General features: G+C 43.1%; 1 long non-coding RNA gene across 2 annotated transcripts in view; it reads right to left on the minus strand.

Moving 5' to 3' along the window:
- LOC129385288 (uncharacterized) overlaps positions 1–5,366 on the minus strand; it is a 482,098-nt gene that overhangs the window by 3,769 nt on the left and 472,963 nt on the right. The window lies entirely within an intron of this gene.

The raw sequence follows: 5,366 nt of genomic DNA on the forward strand, positions 1-5,366 counted from the left end.
TCCCAGTGATGAAGGTGTTTTAATATATATGTAACAGAAACTCGCATTTTTGCCTTTTCTTATGTCAATCTTTATACATCTTAGAGTTTTCTTTGACATGCCTGTTTTTCTAGAATTTTTATCGTACTCACAAAGGCAGCTGCCCTAGTCGACGCCTTGGCTCTGGACTCGGGCTTTACTTGTTCCCCCACTGTTGATCATTTCACGTTTCCTTCCTTCTTTTCAGCAGGGTGTCTTACTTAAAAAAACATTAGTATTTATTTTTCTGCGGCAATTTGTGCATGTGAGATGTTATCCTGAATTAATTGAAATTTGCAGTGTCCACATGATGTAATAGGAACAAGAACTGTATTACTGATAGCTTTCTGTTGTTTTTTTCTTTTCTTTTACCGTAGATATTTTCTGTCTTTTGTGACAGTTCCTGTGTGTGTTTCTTAGCAACTGGCGTTTTTGAGAAAGCAGTCGCCATTCTCTATCTCTCTCTCTCTCTCTCCCGCCCCCTCTATATTTCTTTTTTCTTGTAGACAGGCCGGTGATAAAGAGAGTGATTTTTAAAATCGAGCAGTGGGACATTTATTATGCTTTCACTTTAATAAATTAAGAACACACTCTGGGGGCATTACCTACAGCACGATTGCACAAGATATGACAGACCGACCATGTCACGATATGAAATTAGCTCTTGCGTGACCTGTGTAAAATGGTATATAAACCAGAGGTAAAATGTAAGGTTCGTGATTGAGATAACTGTGATATGCGTTGTGAAATAGTGACAGAATGGCAATCCCATAGCCAGAGTGAAGGGTTAGCAAATCGATTTCTGCCTTTAATTTTATTATGCGTATGCTGTATGAGTGTGGTGATGGAATAAACCTAGTACTTGATTCTTTGCGGATTCCAGAGGATTTATAGGAAAAATTTGGTTAGGGTTTCATATTGTAGGATGCATGTTCAAGTGTTGGGCGAAGTAAAGACTTCTACACAATAACTTTAACGTGGGGAGGGGACTTTCGTAGCTGACGTCTATGAAACATAAGGTTTTGCTGACAGATGAGAGGATGTTAGACAAATGTGGGAGCCAATCACGTGTTGAGAGAAAGTGACAGCTAAATATTTGAAGGAGGTAATGGCTTCGATAGGTATGTTAGCGATTACGTTAGGGAATAAGAAGATATTACGACGACGAGTAACGCAAATTATTTTGCATTTATTATATTTATTTAAACATACTGCAGGCCCTCTCCGAGCCAGTGCAGGAGTGTTTACAAGCATTCTAAACAGAAAAGTCCATTGAATGAAATTAACAAATGAATCTACGCACACACACGCTACCGCATCCTGTGGCAATTTATTCCACAAGGATATGGCCCTTGAAAACAGGGAGTACTTGTGGATATTCACATGGCTGATTAGGTGACGAAATATTTTACTATGGTCAATTCTCGATGAATGTTTGAAGGGAGGGTGTAAGTATCGGGAATTTCTGACTTTGAAATGACCGTGAAACAGTAGGAACAAAAACTTTAACCTTGATATGGTTCAGCGTTGTGACAGCATTTGTAAATTAGCTCGGTTGATTATGTTAGTAGCGTTAGTTTCATGTGAATAATCTGAGTAAACAAACCTTACAGATAATTTCTGGATGCGCTCTAATCTGTTGATTAAGATTTTTTTCGATGACGGCTCCACATATGTCAGCATGTTCCAACGTAGGTCTAATGAGAGTTTTACAAGCACTAAGTTTAATATGGGCAGGTGCTTTACGAAATTTTCACCTTACACAGTTTAGTTTACCTTCAGCTTTAAAACAAATGGATTTGATGTAAGGCTGCCAATGAAGGTTAGATGTAAGGGTGAGCCCCAAGTACTTCACTTGAGGGTATGTTTCAATAGGCGTGTGGGCAATCATGTACGTGAAATTTAGAGGAGGCTTCTTATTGGTGGATGTGATGCTTTGTGTCTTGCTCGCATTTAACTGCATTCCCCAAGTCTTACACCAAGCACAGATTGAATCTAGGGGGTTGTTAAGGAGAACTTGGTCTCGAAGTTTTTTTCACGGTTTTGTAAATGACTCAGTCGTCTGCAAAGACAGGAATTTTGATAGATGAAGGGGCACGAAAATGAATCTCATTTATGTATATGAGGAACAAAAGAGGCGCAAGAACAGAACCCAGGGGTACATATGAATACACATGAAGATTCTGTGAAACGTATTCACCTATTTGAACACATTGTTTCCTGTCCTTTAAATGGCAGGAAATCCATGACGCTATGTTGGAATCAATGCCAAACGCTAATAACTTTGTTATAAGGTCATCGTGAGGAACAGCATCAAACGCCTTAGAAAAGTCTAAAAAATATTGCGTCTATCTCATTGCCCTCATTGATTGTGTTAGCGATGTCATGAGTAATTTCAGCAAGCTGCGTCGCAGTCGAAAGTCCTGTTTTGAAACCGTGTTGTTTTTCATAAATGCGGTTATTATTTTAAAAGTGTGTGATGGCTTTAAGTGTGATGTGTTCCATCACTTTGCAGCTTGTGTAAGTTAACGGTATTGGTCGATAGTTAGTTTGTTCAGTTTTAGAACCAGATTTAGGTATTGAAATTATTTTTTCACAACGTCAGTCATCCGGTATTACTAGTGTTCGTAAGGACCTCGTGTAGATTATATGCAGGTATCTAGACAGCCAGTGAGCGTATCGGGTTAAAAATGTGTTTGAGACGAAATCTGGACTAGGTGATTTTTTTGTGTCAAGAATATGTAAAAGAGAGAGGATTCCAGATTCACTCAAAGTGATTTCCATCATTAATTGTTCGATTATGCGTGCGGGCAGCGAAGCGTGGGATCTAGTGAAGACACACTGGAAAAACTTGTCGAATTCATTTGCAATGTGAGGTTCACTGATAGTTCCATCAGAATGTGTTGTAGCGAGGGTTGTGCGGTCTTCTGATAAGTAGCGCCAGAACCTATGAGGTTTGTTGGCCATAAAGGAATGTAATGTCAGATCAAAGAAACACAGGATGTTGCTTCTTCGAGTTTACTCTGTGAACTGTTGACAACACTTCCAACGTCATTCTTGTCTCCTTTTTTCTCGCCGCCGTTTTATTTTACTTTTAAGTTGAATTACGCGTTATCCCCAGTTACTCCCGGTTTATGCGCTTTTTTTGAAGAGGAACGAAGTTCTTTTCGCAAGCATGTACAATGTTTCTAAGATAAGACCGCAGTTTGCGCACATCCTTCAGTGCACTGAATTCAGCAAAGCTGTACGCAAGGGCATTTGAAATTGCAAGGTGGTCAGCACGCTCATAGTCTCTGTAAAGGATCAGCGCTAGTTTCTTTTACATGCGACTGATATGGGACATGATAGTAATAATAATTTGTGGTCAGATATGCCGTCTTCGATGCACACTGAGCACATTTAGAACTATTAGCCAACGATCGGACCCGGTTAGGATATTGTTTATGTTGTTCAGCAGTGTCGTTCAGCATGCGAGGTCTGTGGCACCGAAGAAAACATCGACCACCTGCTGTGCCACTGTCCAAGATATGCCCTAGAGAGACAAGAACTTGCCAAAGCTTTCCAAAAAAATGGCTGTGGCTTAGCTAAGGTTAAGCCCAGGATGCGAAGCATACTAGCCTTTATTTTAGTTGTTGAACCACTGTTTAGCCTGGTAAACTGCTGTTGCTTGGCTATATTTGGTTCGGCTAGTAGAAGAAACAACTCATGCGTTACTCTGCTTCGCCTTCAAGAGTGGAACGCGACAGCGTTCCCGTCGACCCGCCAAGGGGTGCAAGACAATGGGCTACGGCGCAGCGACTACGCGCCCCGCATTGGACGCGGTGAGCGTCGAGCAACGCAGCGTTCGGCGCGGCAACGAAATGTGCGCCTGAGCAAGCGACGCACGCCTGAGCCTTAGAAACAGCGCGTTTGCGACCACCTGTGACTATTAAGGCAATTACTGTAAAACCACACGCGTCAGCGAACTTGCCGCAATTTCCTTCTTTCCTTCCCTCCTCTCTCTCCCTGTGATCTTTGCTTTCCCATTCCCCCGGTGTAGGGTAGCCAACCGGACGTTATTCTGGTTAACCTCCCTGCCTTCTTCTGTTCTCTTTCCTCCTCCTTGTTCAGCAGTGCCACCTGATCAATAATGTTCAAATTGATTGAAGGCGAGAAGTTTGAACGCTAGACGGCTCGTGGCGGCACCCCGTGGTGGCCACGGCTCCTACGTACCATTTTTCATCTCGGAGGCAACGCATAGGAGCCGCAGAAACGCGCAATTGTCGCGCTTAGGTTTAAACCAACAATGCAATTATCAAATAGCTTTTTCTTGTACCGTATTTACTCGATTCTAAGCACCCCCTCTTTTTCACGATCGCGATGCCCAAAGTGCTTAGATTCGAAAAATCTAGAATGACCCCTCCCCCTCCCTCTTTTCGCTGCGACATCACGACGAGACGGGTGCGAGAAATAAAATTTTATTTTGCAAACATCCAAAAGAAAGATCGGTGCAGACAGTAAACCCACCGCTTGTGCCGGATGCTCAGTTACTATCACTGCCACTCGAGTTGGTCGCACCGCTTGAACCACCACTCTCGGTGTCCCACAGCAGGCCGTCTTCCGTTCCGTCGAAGTGGTTTGTGATCGAGCACTTCTTAAATGATTTGACCACAATGTCCACTTGGAGCCGCTTCCAAGCACCCGAAATCCACTTTGCGATGGTTGATGGGGACGCTTTTTGCAGTTTTCGCCGTACAGCCGTACAGTCCGGTTGTACGGCTTACTCGCGCCGCGGACGCCGTGCCACCTCGGGACTCGGACTATCCGACGGCTCCGGCTCGATGACAGAGTGAGCAAGTGATCTTGGCAACCTTGGCTACGCGCTCCATTAACAAATAGGGGGGTGCTTAGATTCGCATGCAAACTTATTTCCGAATTTTTTCGCGAGAATAGAGGGGGGTGCTTAGAATCGTGGGGTGCTTAGAATCGCGAAACTACGGTATATGTATTTCTTTAACTCACAGGAGCTTTAATTGAATTGCTGAGAATGTTCTCGGGCCATCAACAAATAAGCCAATAGCTCTTATGGGTCCAGCTACATGCGATGACGCTGAATTACGACACAGCGGAAGTGAGAGCAAGCAATTTCTCACTGCTTCTGACTCGAGATTGTAAATTCCTGCTGCATACAGAGCAATAATATTTGGCTCACGCTTTCACAGGAACCTCGTTAACAGATTGCCAACCTTTTCATACTATGTTCATATGGCGTTTAAGGGCCCTTTAAATACAAGGAAGTGAGAAATTTTATACAGCACCTCGAAAGAAAGTTTGCCTACAAATTGGGATAAGAATCCGCCCAAGTGAGC

Source organism: Dermacentor andersoni, chromosome 7 (genome assembly GCF_023375885.2).
Source record: "Dermacentor andersoni chromosome 7, qqDerAnde1_hic_scaffold, whole genome shotgun sequence".
Lineage (NCBI taxonomy): Eukaryota > Metazoa > Arthropoda > Arachnida > Ixodida > Ixodidae > Dermacentor > Dermacentor andersoni.